Source organism: Erythrolamprus reginae, chromosome 3 (genome assembly GCF_031021105.1).
Source record: "Erythrolamprus reginae isolate rEryReg1 chromosome 3, rEryReg1.hap1, whole genome shotgun sequence".
NCBI lineage: Eukaryota > Metazoa > Chordata > Lepidosauria > Squamata > Dipsadidae > Erythrolamprus > Erythrolamprus reginae.
The window spans coordinates 69,816,632-69,836,148 of NC_091952.1; positions in this window are offsets into that span (position 1 = coordinate 69,816,632).

The following is a 19,517-nucleotide window of genomic DNA, read 5'->3' on the forward strand; positions in this document are numbered from 1 at the left end:
CACCCACATGCGCACTGAAGCTGAGCTAGGGCAACAGCTTATATGCCAGCAGATATGGCTCCCCTTGCCACCTGTGACACGTGTGCCATAGATTCACCATCATGGGACTAGAGGATAACTTATTAAAATTGCATAGATGATGATATTTCATTTAGGAAATAGAACTCCAATAAAGTGGGTTAAGAAGCAGGATATCTGTCTCTGAGTACTTGGAAAGTTGCTTTCAAACTGCATCTGACTCAATAAAATGATGTTTCTACAAAAAAAAGGCAGATGCAGCATCAAAAGAGGTAGTTTCCAAATGAAAGGAAGCACATTTTGTAATTCAGTATGTTAGTGTAGTGTTTCCACAGCCCCTCCCAACAGATATCACTCCCAACAGAGGTCAAGGTTCATGAAGTCATTTCCTTGTTTCTTACCAGTCAGACCTGTAAAAGACAAGCACCGCTTTGCTCTTTTGCCACAGGCATGGATAGGTTATCTTTGAAGACAGTTTTTAGTTTGTTTAGGATTTAATCATTCTGTAGCTTGTTTGGCCTGCTCAGGTGGACAAGGATATTTATTGCTGGTGCAAAACAGTTTATCAGAACCATCTCAGATATCTCCAGTTTAAAGCTTTACACTTTAGGAAGAGTTCCTGCAAAGGGGGATTAAATGATTTGGGATGGTTAATTGTTAAGGTGACTTACCTGGAGATGTTACTATTCCAAAAATACAGTGGTACCTCTACTTAAGAACTGTGACCAGGTTCTTAAGTAGAGAAACAATTTTTCCCATAAGAATCAAGGTAAAAGCAAATAATGTGTGCAAACCATTAGGAAAGAAATAAAAGCTTGGAATTTGGGGAGGAGGAGGAGGAGGAAGAAGAAGAGGAGGAGGAGGAGGACAGTTGCTGCCGCAGGAAGAAGGTGAGGTGAGGGGAATCAAAAAAATCCAAAACTTTAAGGCTTAAAAAAGGGGGGGACCCTGAGGTAGCGAGGAGGAGCACACGCCTCCCATAAACCCGGTGCGAGGCTGCCTCCCATACACTGCACCAGAGGAAAAAACCAGGTGGGCGAGAGGGGGGAACCTCCTGCTCCTTTGACTGAAAGGTGGCTGCTGCTGTTGCTACCTGCTTCCTCTTCCTTCCCATGTTGAAGGGCTCCCCTCTCCGCTCACTCGCTCACTTTGTAGCCAGCGCCTTTCCTTCACTGTGTTGACTCCTCGGTTTGGCTGAAGCCAAATTGATCCGGTTCGGGCGAAGCGCCCCCTTTTGCCTTTCTGCACCCAGACGCTCTGGGAGGCAACATCGCGCCGGGTGTATGGAAGGCAGCGCGAGGGAGTCACCACAGCAAAGTGGTTTATTCCCTCTCCAAGTGCCCATAGAAAGGAAAATGCTTCATTCGCTTTGGATTGCCAAAGCCTCCTTAAGCGCCAATGAAAGGCTCCTCTGGCAGTCCAGAAAAGTCAGAGATGGCCGGGATTAAAGGGAATGGCAGGAAACTGGTCGGGCCTTCGTGCCGCTCTCAAATTTCATGGGAAATTTTTACGGGCTCGGGTTCTTAAGTAGAAAATGGTTCTTGAGAAGAGGCAAAAAAATCTTGAACACTGGTTCTTATCTAGAAAAGTTCTTAAGTAGAGGCGTTCTTAGGTAGAGGTACCACTGTACCTGAAGGTAACTTATTGATAGAGTATCAGGACTTTATATTCACAGAAGGATAAAGATTGCTTTCCATTGTCCCACACAGCAAGATACAAATTCGTGTCTTTAAGTTATAGGAAGACAGATACTAAATAAACTTTACAAAAAGGTTTCAACAGTCACGTTTGTTAATTGACATAGGATAGACAGCCCTCTGTTAGGAAAATTTCAATGTGGATTCCTAAGGATGTGTAGCTGGGATTAATATCTAGCTGGCTGACAATTCGTACTCAATGTTTAGTCTTCAACAGAATTCATCAAATTTGCAGATGACACTAAGCTGGCAGGAATGGCCAACACTCCAAAAAACAAGCTCCAGATCCAAAAAGATCTTATCGGATTGAACACCAATTTAACAAAATGAAATTCAATGTAGATAAAAGTAAGGTGTTACACTTAGCCAAGAAAAAACAACTGTTTAGGTATAGACTAGGTGACATTTGGTTTAAGACCAGTAAATGTGAGGGAGATCTTGGACTCCTAGTGGGCAATCATTTAAATATGAACCAAAGTGTGCAGCAGCAACCAAAAAAGCCAATGCAATCTTAGGCTGCAGTAGTAGAAGGACAGAATCAAGATCATGCAAAGTTCTAATTCCACTTTACAAAGCCTTAGCAAGACCACACTTGGAATACTGCATCCAGTTCTTGACACCACAATGCAAAAAAGACGTAGAGACTCTGAAAAAAAGGGCAGAGAAAAGCAACAAAAATGATGAGGGGGCTGGAGGCTAAAACGTGAAAAACAGTTGCAGGAATTGGGTATGTCCAATGAAGTGCTACCAAATTTTTTACTACCACACTGTGGGCATGGCTTATGCAGGATGCCCTCGGAGTACTAATTACAAAAGACCTAAGTCCCAAAGCCCACTGCAACAACATCGCCAAGAAGGCTTCAAGAGTTGTTAATCTAATCCTTTGTAGCTTCTGCTCTGGAAATCTCAAACTACTTACCAGAGCATACAAAACTTTTGCCAGACCCATCCTAGAATACAGCTCATCTGTTTGGAACCCATCTCAGACATTAGCACCCTCGAAAATGTCCAGAGATACTTCACCAGAAGAGCCCTGCATTCCTCCTCCCGTAACAGAATACCGTATGAAACTAGACTTACAATCCTGGGCCTAGAAAGCTTAGAACTAAGACACCTTAAACATGATCTAAGTATTGCCCACAAGATTATATGCTGCAATGTCCTGCCTGTCAATGACTACTTCAGCTTCAACCACAACAACACAAGAGCACATAACAGATTCAAGCTCAATATTAACCACTCCAAACTTGACTGTAAAAAATACGACTTTAGTAATCGAGTTGTTGAAGCGTGGAACTCATTACCAGACTCCGTAGTATCATCCCCTAACCCCCAACATTTTATCCTTAGACTGTCCATGGTTGACCTCTCCAGATTCCTAAGAGGTCAGTAAGGGGCGTGTATAAGTGCACTAGAGTGCCTTCCGACCCCTGTCCTATTGTCTTTCCTATATCCCATATATCTTCTCTTCTATCCCTATATCTTTCTGCTATTCTCTCATTGATTATTTTATCCTATACTCTCTCTTCTATTCTTTCTCTAATTCTATTTCCTCGAAGGTGTCCTCTATTACCTTCATTGTGTATTATTGTGTATTGGACTAACTAACTAACTAAATCAATCAATCAATCAATCAATCTTTCAGTGCAAATTAGGTGATCTGGGGTGGAACTCCATTTTTGCTATCCCATTGCGTTCCCCCCCCTGTTCAGGCAGCAGCCCACCCCTGGGTATGTCCGACTAGTCTAGTGAAAAGAAGGATGGGGGGGACATGATAGCACTGTTTGAGGGACTCCTACAAAGTTGAGAAGGTTGAAACTATTTTTCAAAGTACACGAAATGTATCAAAACCTTCCCCCCCACCAATGTTGGAAATGTAACTATAAAATTGGATCTTACTATCCATATGTATTGGACTTGCCCTGTCATAAAGAAATTATTGTATAAAATTTGGAAATGGCTTGTGGGAACGCGGGAACTAGTGTTTTGGAATGTGCGTGCAAAAAGCATAGACCTTGAGCATGACACTATGATGACCCAGTTTCTCTTGCAACATTCTCCTTCCCAGCACTCTTATATTGCCTTCTTTGCTGCTAGCCTAAGAAAAGTGCAACATTATATATCATGAGGTGGGCTGATGGGTCCCTTCTCTCACTCTCACTTTCCTTTTCTCATGAATCAGCACTTTGAAATGTAGCACAAGTTGTGTGATTTTTATTGGTTATATTTTGTATGCTTAATATGTTATGAGTTCGAATTGGTGTAATTGACCCATGTGAAATGTAGCATCATAGAAGCCTGCCTTTCTTTGTTTGCTTTCAATAAAAGGGTCATCCTAGATTGAATCTAGGTTGTCTCACCAAAGAGGAAAAGTTGTTTTCAAGTTTCTTGTCCGAGGTCTTTTCTCTCAATTGGATTTGTGAGTAACCCACAGTCAGTTGCCAGCTGTGAGCCTCAATAACCCCCATAATGGCTAGAGTAAATCACAGAATAGAAAATAACAATGAAACCATAAATATTTCTGCTGGGAATACTGGATCTGAAAGCTGGGAAAAAATATTATCACATTATATTACATATACTTACAGCAGCTAGAATTAGCCTCATACAATGCTGAAGCAAAGGGAGTTACCAACTGAAAATACATTAATTACGAAAATTCTTGATTGTGCTGAATTAGACAAAATGACGATGGAATTTTAATTGAAAACAAGGACTCAGAATACTATGAAATTTGGAAGAAACTATATGATTGGCTTGAAAAGAGAAAGCAAAATAAACCTGTAAATAATTTAGTAGTGTAAATATGATGACTCTTAACTATATTAAAATGGAACAATTATATCAATGAATAATAACTAAGTATGTTAATGAAAAAGATTACCTAACTATGGTAATGGAAAAGATTACATAAGAATGGATTTATTGACTGTAAAATCAGATGTATTATAATCCTAGAGGTTATGTAGTGTAGTTGTATGATATTGTATTGTCTTGTTTTGTCTTGTTTAAATGTATCATATTGTTCGGAGTATAAGACGTACCTTAGTTTTTGTGGAGGAAAATAAGGAAAAGAATCTACTTACCAGGTATTCATCTGGCTAGCGTCCTGAGTCTGGTCAGCTTCAGCACATTATTTTATCCCCTGGTTAAGGGCTTAAAAATGTTTTTATTCTGAGAGCGTAACAATGAAAGAGCTTGGGAGCCAGTAAGAGCTGGGAACATCATTAGCACCTGGAAAGAAACAGTCTGAGCAAGTAGAGCAATGGCAAAAATCCTGCAAAGTCTTAGGCCTTATAAAACATTCTTCTTTGCAGAAAGTAACAATAAAAGAGCTTGCAAGCCGGTAAGAGCTGGGAACATCATTAGCATCTGGTTAGGGCTGGAAAGAAACATTTGGAGCAAGTTAGACCCAAGCTGGGAACATCATTAGCACCTGGAAAGAAACAGTCTTACCAAGTAAAGCAATGGAAAAAAACCTGCAAAGACTTAGGGCTTGGAAAACATTCTTTGCAGAGAGTAACAATGAAAGAGCTTGGGTACGTTCATAGCACCTGGTTAGATCTGGAAAGAAATATCTGGAGCAAGTAAAGCAATGAAAAAACCCCCTATAAAGACAGGGTTTGGAATACATTCTTGGCAGAGAGTAACTATGAAAAAGCTTGCAAGCTGGTAAAAGCTGGGAACATTGTTAGCACCTCGTTAGGACTGGAAAGAAACATTTGGAGCAAATAGAGAATGAAAAAAATATAAGACAGGGTTTGGAAAACACTCTTTGCAGAAAGTAACAATGAAAGTGCTTGCAAGCTGGTAAGCGCTGGGAACATCGTTAGCACCTGGTTAGGGCTGAAAGGAAACTTACTCAGGACAAGTTAGAGTAATGAAAAAAACCCTGCAAAGACTTAGGGCTTGGGAAACATTCTTTGCAGAGCAAAACAATGAAAGAGCCTGCAAGGTAAGAGCTGGAAAGATCGTTAGCAGCTAGTTAGAGCTGGGGGGGGGGGAACTACATTCAGATTATAAGACACACCCAAATTATCAGCCTCTTTTGGGGAGGAAAAAGTTGTGTCTTATGTAATATGGGAAGCCTTCCCCTCCTTGAAGAATGAAATATTTTGGGAAATATTTCCATAAAGGAGAAATGTAGAAACTTACCCTTAAAGACAGAAAGCAGCCCCTAAGTCTTTCTTAATAGCCCAGAGCAGGTGCCAGAATTTAGCTGCCTGCATTTTCTTAGAAGCTTCCTTCCCCCACTTTTTCTTAACCACAAGCCATGTGTTGCCACCAGCCAATTTATGCAACAGGCTTGTGCAGGTTGTTTGGATATGCTGTGCTTGAATGGCAACAGCACACCCCAACCCCCAAGGTATCATCCAGAAAGGAAGATGTTGAAAAACAGCAAGTGGGTCAGTTGGGGCACATCTTATCAAAAGGCTGGAGGGAGTGGGGGCAAGGCTCTCTTTCTGTGCACAACCTGTGGCAATGGATGCACCGCTAGGCAGCTTGAAAGAATGGGTTGGATAAAATCTATGCAGTTGGTAGCAGTCAAAATTTGATGGTATATAATTTATAGTTTAGTGTTCGGAAACTTCAGATCGTCCAAAATGCAGGTGCGCCCGACTGGTGATGAAATACGAAATCCAGCATAGTGATCTTGTTTGCTGTGTTGTACTGACATAATAATAATAGTAGTACTAGTACTAGTACTAGTAGGAGTAGGAGTAGTAATTTATTTCTTCAATTTCCATGCTGCCCAACCCTAAGGCCATGATGGTGAACCTATGGCATGCGTGCCACAGTTGGCACATGGAGCCATATGGGAGGGCCCGCGAGACTTTTCTATGTTTCAGCTCCAGTTCACATGTGTGCGCTGGCCAGCTGATTTTCGACTTTTGGAAAGGCAGTTTCATCCTCTGGACGCTTCAGGGATGCTTCCCTGAAACTCCAGAGGCAAAAAAAATATCCCCCAACAGACAAACCGGAAGTTTGGAAAAACGCACTTCCAGTTTGCTGGTTTAGGCAATTTTTCAGTGGTGGATTCATACCAGTTTGGTCCGCAGAGCCACACCTGTATGAACCCACTGATTTTGGGTGATTTTTTCCCTGTGTCTCCGTGTGGAAAAAGCCCTCAGCTGTGCTTTGGATGAAGAATAAAGGTCAAAAGATGGGCTACAAAAACGGTGGAAGGTCTTAAGCATAAAACTTATCAGGAAAGACTTAATGAACCCAATCTGTAGAGTCTGGAGGACAGAAGGCAAAGGGGGGACATGATCGAAACATTTAAATATGTTGAAGGGTTAAATAAGGTTCAGGAGGGAAGTGTTTTTAACAGGAAAACAGGAACACAAGAACAAGGGGCACAATCTGAGGTTAGTTGAGGGAAAGATCAGAAGCAACATGAGAAAATATTATTTGACTTAAAGAGTAGTAGATGCTTGGAACAAAGTTCCAGCAGACGTGGTTGGTAAATCCACAGTCACTGAATTTAAACATGCGCAGGATAAACATATATCCATCCTAAGATAAAATACAGGAAATAGTATAAGGGCAGACTAGATGGACCATGAGGTCTTTTTCTGCCGTCAATCTTCTGTGTTTCTATGTCAACATTAAGACAAGCGGAGTGGCTGGGAGGGCTTCTTCTGACATGGGGATGCCAGAAAGAAATTGCCAAACATCAGTGGGTTCATACCAGTGTGACTCTCTGGACCACACCGATATGAACCCACCAGTTCCTGCCAGGCTTCAGAAAGGCCTGTGAGCATGCGTGTAGGACATGTGGGGTGGGAGGGAAGAAGTGTGTTCACATGTGCACATGTTAGCCCACCCAGACCCACTCTTTTGGCACATGAACCAAAAAAGGTTCTCCATCACTGCGCTAAGGGCTCTATAATTCAATCTGAAAGCAAACTATTCCAGGGTGTAGCTCAGTTGAACTGTGGCCTTGCAATGGTTCAAGTCAGGGATCAGCAACCTATGGCTCTGGAACTGCATGTGGCTCTTTCATCCTTCTGCTGCAGCTCCCTGTCAATCATCTTCCATACAATCATCTTCCACTTCTCTTCCCCAACCAAGGAAGTGAGAACAAAGAGGGTAGGACAATATCAGTTTATGTCCCAAAACTGCTAGTCAGTTTGCAACAACTTATACTATCTAAGGCAGAGGTAGGCAAGCTTGGCTCTTCTATGACATGTGGACTTCAACTCCCAGAATTCCTGAGCTAGCAAGATTGGCTCAGGAATTCTGGGAGTTGAAGTCCACAAGTCATCAAAGAGCCAACTTTGCCTATCCCTGATTTAAGGAATGTTGGCAGATTATAACCCCTCAGAATAGAAACCAGCACCTCAAATACCTACTTAGTATATATTTCATTAAAAACACAACAGTATAGAGAAATATGGAGTAGTGCCTATACTCTAGGGCAGGGGTGCCCAACCGCTGGTCCGCGGACCAGTATCGGGCTGCAAGGCATGTTGCACCGGTCCGCGGAGTCAGCAGCTGCTGTGGAGCCGGCGAGTGCCAAGCTGTTTCCTGTCTCTTTCCCCTCGCGTTCACTCAGGACCGCCGTTTCCCTCGGGCTGAGAAAACCTTTACTTGCTTGCTTGCTTTCTTCCTTTCCTGTCTTTCTTCTCTTGTCGAAAGTGGTCTATTTCCTCCTTGCGAAGCCCTCGCAAAGCCCTTGCTCTGCCTGCAGCTCAAACGGAAAGGCTTTGGCATTGTGCAGCTCTTTTTTTGCTAGGCTCCCCCACCCTATTCCCGGGGTCCTGGGTGGGAGTGAAGCCAGTGGTGTGCGTGTGACCATGAAACCCCCACCACCAGCTCCGGTAATTTTCTTTTGGAAGGATTCCTTGCTGCAATAAAATTACCGGATCTGGTGGTGGGCACTCCAAGCAGGCAGCAATCACAAAGGAAGGTGACTGTGTCCATGGAGGCACCTCCCCCTCCTCTGGGATTCCTTGCTGGAATCCCAGTCGGAGCGGGCGGTGGCGGGGGGGGGGGTGTCCTCTGAATCTGCTGAAAGGCAAACGGCGGTCCCGAGTGAACGTGAGGGGAAAGAGACAGGAAACCGCCCCTTCCTACACTTCCTCCCTCTGTCACCTCGGTTCCCCCGCAAAATTAAAAAGGGGGGAGGGAAGAGAGACAATGGAATGATATACCCTCATGCTTAATCCCGCCCAAAACCACACCCCTTTCCGCCCCCACTGGGCCATAGAAAAATTGTCTTGCTGAAACTGGTCCCTGGTGGAAAAAAGGTTGGGGACCACTGCTCTAGGGACAAAGAATTCGATTTTCAAGAGTTGAATTAGTCCAAAATGCTAATTAACCTCCAAGGTAAAGTAGTTACAAAATAAGCTAGATGAAGTTTTGAGGACATCTAAAATGAAATAAAATATAGTCTGATGCAGTCTGCATAATTATTTGAATAATGATATTCTAGTATCTGAAATCCCAAATCCAAACCAAAATAGCAATACTGTAAATGCATTTCATTGCTTAAATAACCATTTCTTTCTGCATGATCTGATTTTGGGAACATATATTTATTTCCTTTGCATCCTCCCTCTAAATTGTTCTGAAGAATGAAACGCTTGCTCACAATTCTGTCACTTAGGAATTTAATAAAAAATTATCCTAATACAGATTTTGATATTTTTCTTACACCAATATAATATTTTTCAATGGCATATTGCTTATTAAATGAGTATCTAACCTCAAGATAGGTATATAAAGTTTTATTTAAATAAAACAGTTTTTCATACAAAATACTGATGGAACTGGGCTCCAATTAATGTAAAAACACACACTTAGTGAATTTATTTGATGCATTATATTTTTCACCACATGATGTCAGGCTAACACAATGAAGCTACATGTTGGCAAGATGAACAAAATTATACATTTATATTAAATATTATATAATATATGTGTATAAAGAATATACAGCAGTTTCTGCAGGGTATGGTTTTTAAAAAGTCAAAATGATGTCCATGATAAAGCAATGTAGCTCTGCCTGGTTTCTGTGTATGCCACACATTATGTGAAACACATCAAAAATTGTTGGAGTTTTTATTGTACTGTTATGGTTTCCATCTTGCTTTTTTATATTGTTAGTGCTGACACTCCTGAATACATAAATGGAGTCCACGTTGCAATTATTCTGAACTTAAATATGCATCTAAATTGTTTAATGCTTGATGTGTATTTTTACGCAGTACAACTAAGTCTTTGTAGCATCTAGTGGTCACTCATATTTTTGCAGCCCAGTTCTAGAACCCTAATGCATGGTGCATTTTCATACCATAAATACAAATTGCTGGACCACAATGCTGGAAAAAATCTTATTTGCAAAAAAAAACAAAACACGGAACGGTTTGAGTGGGGTCGGCAGTCTGACTGGATTAGGCTATTTCCCATTATATCCATTATATTCTGCCCAAGTTTATCAAAGAATTAGCTGATTGTGTTTTGGATTAACTACAATTATTCATCAGTCAAACCCCCCCCCCCCCTTTAATAATTTTCAGTGTTTTCCTAAGACAGTTTCTGAACTTTCACATTGCGATCAATCATAATTGAATCATGTCTGGTGAATAAATCACAATAAAGTCAAAAGTAAACAAATCACATTATGGCTTAGGGTGCATTTATGATTTAATATAATGTAGAAACTAAGCTACTATACTTTCTTCAATGAACAGTTAAAACAAACTATGTCTTGGTGAAATATATGAACCTCATTGGTTAGGTTAGGTTTATTGGATTTATATGCCGCCCCTCTCCGCAAACTCGGGGCGGCTCACAACAATAATAAACAAAAAAAAAACCAGTACAGTACATAATACCAAATCCAATGCCCACCCATCTAGTTACAATTTAAATTAATAATCTCATAAAAACAGTATATATAAAAAACAGGCACACAGTCAATCAATCAACAAAACAACATGGGCAAGGGGGAGGTGTTTTAGTTCCCCCATGCCTGACGGCAAAGGTGGGTCTTAAGGAGTTTACGAAAGGCAGGGAGGGTGGGGGCAATCCTAATCTCAGGGGGGAGCTGGTTCCAGAGGGTTGGGGCCCCCACAGAGAAGGCTCTTCCCCTGGGTCCCGCCAGACGACATTGTTTAGTCGACGGGACCCGGAGAAGGCCAACTCTGTGGGACCTAACCGGTCGCTGGGATTCGTGCGGCAGGAGGCGGTCCCGAAGATATTCTGGTCCGGTGCCATGAAGGGCTTTATAGGTCATAACCAACACTTTGAATTGTGACCGGAAACTGATCGGCAGCCAATGCAGACTGCGGAGTGTTGGAGTGATATGGGCATACTTGGAGAAGCCCATAATTGCTTTCGCAGCTGCATTCTGCACGATCTGAAGTTTCCGAACACTTTTCAAAGGTAGCCCCAGGTAGAGAGCGTTACAGTAGTCGAGCCTCAAGGTGATGAGGGCATGAGTGACTGTGAGCAATGACTCCCGGTCCAAATAGGGCCGCAACTGGCGCACCAGGCGAACCTGGGCAAACGCCCCCCTCGCCACAGCTGAAAGGTGTTTTTCTAATGTGAGCTGTGGATCAAGGAGGACGCCCAAGTTGCGGACCCTCTCTGAGGGGTCAATAATTCCCCCCCCCAGGGTAATGGACGGACAGATAGAATTGTCCTTGGGAGGCAAAACCCACAGCCACTCCGTCTTGTCTGGGTTGAGTTTGAGTTTGTTGACACCCATCCAGGCCCCAACAGCCTCCAGGCACCGGCACATCACTTCCACTGCTTCGTTGACTGGACATGGGGTGGAGATGTACAACTGGGTATCATCGGCATATTGATGATACCTCACCCCATGCCCTTGGATGATCTCACCCAGTATCTGCATATTAAGAATTAGAATGCTTGCAGATGTTATGGCTGTTATAGGTGTAACACTAGGTGTTACCTAGTAGAAAGAAATATTTTAAGAAACATTAAAAAGACAGAATATTATATTTCCCTGAATGAGAAATTGAGAAACATGAGGGCCATCAAGAAAACATGTTTCTTGATGGCCCTCAGCAGATGTTAGCATTTAAGAGATAATGAGTTTATTGAGCTCTAGATAGCTCTATTCACAAGCCAATTCCCTGCAGCAAGGTCTGAACAAAGGTAGGATTAGCCCTCAGCCACAATAGGAATTGCCCAACAAGCCCCTTTACTGCATCAGGAGACCAAGCTTCAACCAATTTTGGCTCAGACAATCTACAAAGCTGGCTGTGACCCCTACAATAGCCAATGGAATGCATGTTCTTGCACAGGAACAGAAAGCTCACGTTCAAAGCCCAAGAAAAGGTATAAATACCCCTAACTCTTAATTCCATGTGGTCAGCTACCCATAACTATGTGTTTGGCAATCAGCCTCCAACCTTCATTTTGACTCCAATGCCTTTCTCCCAGCTTGGAAGTAAACCAGGTGGATATTTCTTCCAACATGGGATTTCAGCAATGGGAGACGAAGCAGGACTACCATATCTGGGCTGCAATGGATGGCAGCAGATTAAGTGTCCTCACCCCACTGCCTCCCTCTACTAGTCATCCAGATTTTGTAACCCAAAGCTTTAACCCCGAGACAAATCCTATTACGTTTCCAATGAGTTTGTGAAATTCTGTGTTCCTTCCATTTGTGGAGTCATTTTCAAGCTAGGAAAATTGAGAGCCATTAGAAGACATTACTTCTGCTCTCAAGAGTCCCCTGTCAAATGGCAACCGATGAAAAGGTAGATAAGCCTCCTGCTTAGATTTGCCAGGAAATAATTATTTAACTTGCTGGGAGTTTCTTGGCCAATCATCTTGAAATTCTCCTTTGAACCTCTTAATGAGTGCTGATAATCCCAAAGTATTTGTTGGCATTTAAACAGTAAATTACTCTGTGCCTCACGCCATGAAGTCCTTTCCAGAAAGCCAAGCTAAGTTTACTCTGGAGCATTTGAGATCAGATATCAGCTGGGTTGTCTCTGTGTTATTGCTTTCTCCTTCCATTCTCCAGCTTTGCAAATCCAGGCTGATTTGTGTAGCTCACCTGGAGTCTCATAAGCCACATACTGCGCAAGTTCTCTTCTGCACAAAGAAAAATAGATCAGAATGCAAAACAAACTCTTTGTTTTTCTACTGGTAGGGGAGAGACTGGTGGAACTGTACAGACTGTTACTCATTGATACCTTGACGTACAAGGACAATCATAACAATCACACACAGAAAAAAAAAGCCTTATGCTTTATAGGCATAGCTGATAAAAGGAACAGATGCCAAAATAAAGTTGGCAACAAGCATGCTTGTATCAGTGTCAGGATTCATGAATACAAGCAAAACTTAAATATAAATAAAAGCAGCTGGAAACAATAGCTTCGTGTTTATATACCCATTTTCTGCATTGCATTATTTTCTGTCCCATAATTTTTTTTTAAGATTACAAAATAGGTTTAGCTATTTGACCTACTTGTTAGCTGTACACCACAGACAATCCATGTCAGATGTTAAAATGTTTTAATATACAGTATATGTGAAGGAGGTTCCTCAGTGGGTTATATTGGGGTTATATTCCTTAGTGGGTTATATTCTGCAGCATCTCAATGGAAAATAAGACTACCCCAATAGTTCCTGCCCAGATGTTAGTTTTCATAGAACATTTCCAGAAGGGAAAAAAGCAGAGAAAGGAGGAGAAGTAACTGTATTTCCACACATAAGCTAAACAAGGGGTTTTTTTTTAAGTGGTGGTATTTTTTAGGGGGAGCCATCTAGGTACTTTACTGTGCTCATCAGCACTGAACCATCAATAAGTTGGAAAGAAATAATAAACTGACTGTCTGACATCTAAACAAAAGACTGCCATGAGAATTTAGGCTTGTGTTTCTCTATTAGGTATATCAGTTGCCTGGAAACCCGGAAATTTCTTTGTAAAAAGAAATGGACAAGATGTCATGGTTAAAAGTAAAAAGCAAGAATATTTCTTTTCCCTCCTCTCTATCAACAGATAGTTTAATACAGTGTTTCCCAACCTTGGCAACTTGAAGGTATCTGGACTTCAACTCCCAGAATTCCTCAGCCAGCTTTGGCTGGCTGGGGAATTCTGGGAGTTGAAGTCCAAATATCTTCAAGTTGCCAAGGTTGGAAAACACTGGTTTAATACATTTAGAATCCAAATCTTCAAGCTGGGCTCCCTATTATTATTATTATTATTATTATTATTATTATTATTATTATTATTAATATTATTATTATTATTATTAATTAGATTTGTATGCCGCCCCTCTCCGCAGACTCGGGGCGGCTCACAGCAATAATAATGTGATATACAGTAAGTAAGTACAGTAAGTAATAATGTGAATCCCTTACATTCTTGCAGTTGTCACCCAACAGGATCTCAAAGGACTTTATAGACTGTGAAGTGGAATTCATCCCTCACATGTTTGTAGGGACATTCTTTGGCAGAGTCCCACAGCATTTAAACTCTATAATAACTACTTCAGCTGGCACTCTCTCACCTTTAGCAGGGGATCTTACTGAGTAAAATCTGAAAGGCAGTATATCAGACTATCTTGCAAGAGCTCTTAATACGCAATTGTCCTACATTCCTTCTGGAACAGAAACACTCTGAAGAGCCAAACCAACTTGAACAGAACAGAACAGAACAGAACTAACAGAACAGAACAGAGTAGAGTAGAATAGAATAGAATTCTTCATTGGCCAAGTGTCATTAGACATACAAGGAATTTGTCTTGGTGCATATGCTCTCAGTGTACATAAAAGAAAAGATACATTTGTCAAGAGTCATGAGGTATCTTAAAGATGAGATTCAATCTGAAACCCAAATTATTTTTGTTGGGAATAACTATTGCTAAATATGAGAAAAAGAAGATATATTTAATGTTACATATTTTAACTGTGGCAAGGATAGTATACACTCAGAAATGGAAAAATAAACATGTTCCTATGGAAGAAGAAATCTTATTTAAAATTTTATGAGATGGACAGACTGACATTGGAGTTAAAGGATAAATTAGATTCGAAACCTGGAGAAAATGATATAATTGTATAGATAGGAGAACCAAGATTAAAGGTTAGAAATTATGAAGAAGAAATTATAAATTTTTAAAAAATTAAATACATATTGGAAAAATTAATAGAAGGGGGTGAAAGGGAACAACCAATGTAAACACTGAATAGTGTTTACTGTCTGTATTGTGTTATATGTTATGTTTTTTTAATGTTTTATAAATAAAAACTTTTTAAAAGAATCATGAGGTACAACATTTAATGATTGCATAGGGTACAAATAAGCAATCAGGAAACAATATTAATATAAATTTTAAGGATACATGCAACAAGTTACAAATCCTTTGATTCATTAAAATCCTTTGAATATGTTTGAATCCAACATTTTCCAGTTTTTTTAAACGTCTACATAGTATGATAAAATATCCCTTCTTCTTGTTCATATTTTCAACATGAAGTGCCTTTATACATCTTAGACCATTTTTTTCTGGTGACATATACTGTATCAATCGTACATCTTATAATACAAATTCTCTTTTAAGATTATATAACACAACACATTTCAATCCTTTCAAAGACATATTTTCCCATTTTTTCATCTGCATAGTTTGGACTTCTGTTCTTGAGAATCTGGGGCCCTTTCCTCCCCATACCACCCCTATTTTTATGAGTTTCACAATTTGTTTCTTATATGATTTGATCCAAATGAGATTATAGTTCAAGAAAGACATTAGATAACATTGCAATAGATAACATTAAAATGGTGCTACGTAACCTAAACCCATCTCTATGTATTGGCACTGTTGGATTATATGCCTACTTCACAAAAAAGCTTGCCTCTATGCACAACCTATCAGGTATCTTTCAGAACCAGCTCCTTACCTGACCTATGGTCATTAGCCACAGACATACTTATCTTTAAAAAGGGACCCTAGTCTAGTTGAAAATTAGTGGACCAGGGGAATGCTGTCGATGTGGTTTACTTGGACTTCAGTAAGGCTTTAGAAAAAGTAGACCATAACCTACTACTAAATAAAGTAGAAAATGTGGGATGGACAGCAACAACTCCAGATGGATTAAAATCTGGCTAACTAACTGCACTCAATATGTAGTGCTCAATGGAACTACAGTATATCTACATGGAGGGAGGTAAGCATTGGAGTACCCCAAGGTTCTGTTTTAGGCCCAGTATTCTTCAACATCTTCATCAATGACTTGGACAAGAGGATAGATGGGGAACTTATCAAATTTGCAGATGACACTAAACTGGCAGGAATAGCCAACACTCCAGAAGATAGGTGCAAAATACAGAAGGATCTTGACAAACTTGAACAATGGGTGCTATCTAACAAAATGAAATTCAATGGTGAAAAAAGTAAGATTCTACATTTAGGCAAGAAAAACAAAATGCACAGGTACAGTATATATGGTACATTGCTCAACAGTAATAACTGTGAGACAGAGCCAGCAGTGTGCAGCAGCTGCAAAAAAAGCCAACACAGTTCTAGGCTGCATTAACAGAGGGATAGAATCAAGATCACGTGAAGTATTAATACCACTTTATAAGGCCTTGGTAAGGTCACACTTGGAATACGGCATTCAATTTTGGTTGTCATGCTGCAAAAAGTTTATTGAGACTCTAGAAAAAGTGCAGAGAAGAGCAACAAAGATAATTAGGGGATTGGAGGCTAAAACATATGAAGAATGGTTGCTGGAACTGGGCATGGCTAGTTTAATAAAAAGAAGGACCGGGGGGGAAACATGATAGCCGTGTTCCAGTATCTCAGGGGTTGCCACAAAGAAGGAGTCAAACTATTCTCCAAAGCACCTGAGGGTAGAACAAGAAGCAATTGGTGGAAACTAAACAAGGAGAGAAGTAACTTAGAACTAAGGAGAAATTTCCTGACAGTCAGAAGGGTTGATCAGTGGAACAGCTTGTCTCCAGAAGTTGTGAATACCCCAACACTGGAAGTTTTTAAGCAGATGTTGGATAACCAGTAGTGTAGGGTTTCCTGCCTAAGCAGGGGGTTGGACTAGAAGACCTCCAAGGTCCCTTCCAATGCTGTTGTTATTATTATTATTAAAATTATAGACCAATCTCATTGTGCACCACCTCTAAAGTCATGGAATCAATTATAAACCCTCCACTTAGAGACAAACAACCTGCTTTCTAACAAACAATTTGGTTTCAGAAAAAAATTGTCCTGTAATTTGCAACTCCTACACTGCAGAAATGTTTGTACCACACATATTGACCAGAATAAAGCAATAGATGCAGTTTACATAGTTGGGTAGAAATGACCTCGTAGATGACACTCACTTTGTCAAGGACCTAGAAGTACTCATCTCAAACAATCTAAGTTCCAGAATTCACTGTAACCCCATTGCCCAAAAGTCATTAAAAATTGTTAACATAATTTTGCAAAGCTTCTTCTTTGGTTACATCGTATTGCTAATTAGGGCATACAAAACCTTTACCAGACCAGTTCTCAAATACAGCTTGTCTGCCTGGAATCCATATTTTATATCGGACATTAATACAATTGACCAGGTCCAGAGGTATGAGAAGAGTACTCCACTTCTCTACTCACAACATAGTTCCCTATACCAGTGTTTTTCAACCAGTGTGCCGTGGCACACTAGTGTGCCGCGAGACATGGTCAGGTGTGCCGCGAAGCTCAGAGAGAGAAAGAAAAAGCAAGAGAGAGAAAGAAAACAAGAGAGAAAGAGAATGAGAGAAAGAAAGCAAGAGCAAGCAAGAGAAAGAAAGCAAGAGAGAGAGAAAGAAAGCATGAGAGAAAGAGAACGAGAGAAACAAAACAAGAGAGAGAGATAAAGAAAGCAAGAGAGAAAGAGAACGAGAGAAAGAAAGCAAGAGAGAGAGCAAGAGAGAGAAAGAAAGCGACAGAGAGAGAGAGAGAGAAACAGAGGGAGGGAAGGTGGGAGAGAAAGACATAGAGGGAACTAGGGAGGGAGAGAGAAAGAGAGCAAAAAAGAGGAAAGAAGGAAGAGACAAAAAAAGAGGGATGGAGAGAGAGAGAAAAAAAGAGGGAGAGAAAGAGGGAGAGAGAAATAGAGCGAAAGGGAGGGAGAGAATTTTTTTGTCCAAACTTTTTTTAGCTACCCCCCCCCTCATGTGCCCCATGGTTTTGTAAATGTAAAAAATGTGCCGCGGCTCAAAAAAGGTTGAAAATCACTGCCCTATACCACCAGGCTTGAAATTTTGGGCTTGGACAATCTGGAACTGTGCTGCCCGTGGTCTGATCTAAGCATAGTACACAAAATTGCCTGCTACAACGTCTTACCTATCAATGACTTTTACAAATTCAAATGCTCCAAACTCGATTGCAGAAAATACGACTTCAGCAACAGAGTGGTCAATGCCTGGAATACTCTACCTGACTGTTGTTACATCCTCAAATCCTCACAGCTTCAACCTTAAACTGTCTACCCCATTCCTAAGAGGTCCATAAAGATGGTGTGCATAAGAATACCAGGGTGCCTACCATCCCTGTCCTCCCATTCCCATTTGTTTGCATTCATTACCTTTCTTCAAGTCCATGTTCATATTTATACCTGCTATCTTGTACATGTTTGACACACAAATAAATCAATAAAATAAAGAGGTAAAATATTGCTTTGAATCTCATTTATTTTACACGGGCTATGAGCTATTGCTTTTCAACCAGCAATATCACTGGCCTTCATTCTCTTATTTCAGGACATTTTAAGAACATAAGAACATAATCCTAGCCCTCATCCTGATGGATCTGGTCAGCCTTTGGTTTCTTACAGGAACCAGCCAGATGCCCTGGGATTTTCACAAGCTGATGATGGAGACATACTCCTCTCTTGCTGTCGCTCCATTGCTATTGGTATTTGAAGACATGCTGCCCTCAACTTGAAGGTAACTTTTTTACAAGTTAATAATTTTTGGCAGACTTTTCCTCCATGAATTTTTAAAGCTATGCCATAAACACAACCTATGGTGGTGAATTCAGCAGGTTATGTATAGTGTCAGGAAAGTTCAGTTGGTTGGATTGAGTTTTGGCTTTTTCTTCTTGTCCTAATTTTCTTTTTGAGTTTTTTGAGATAATATTTTGTGTAAATATTCTGAGAGGGGAAAGAAAAATGTGCTGCTGTCCATTTTTTCCATGATATCCACTGTTTTATACAGTTTAATTATGTCCCCCTTAATCACCTTTTCCCGAGTGAAGGCATTCCAAATATTCTAACCTTTCCTTATAAGGATATTCAGTACAGTAGTTGAGATTCCTAATAATTTTGTTTGCTCAATTCTGAACTTTTCCCAGCTCTTTTTTATTCATTCTAAATGCAGTGACTAGAACTACAGGGTAGATCTAAGTTTGATTAGAGGTATGCAATATTCCAAATGTGGGCACATTATTGAAAATAAATATTCAAAATAAAACTCCGTAAATTATGATAACCTCTGTTTGAGGTCATCATAATTTACACTGCTTTATTTTTAACCCATTTCCTAATGGATCCCTAGCCTTTAATGTTTACAGCTTTGCAATTCACTCAGCAGCATGTTTGAATGTTTATGGAATGTGTTCCAGATTCAGAGATATATGATCCTAATTTAATTTTTCTTTTGTCATTTAAGTTCTTACACATTGCTATTATTTGGCATTTACCGATACATTTGGCATCACAATTTGTTCCTGTAAAAACACATGTACACAGAGTAAACCCAGGCTTACTGATTAAAAGTGGGACCCACTGTGTTCAAGTGTAATTAGAATTGCAGCTATAAATAAACAA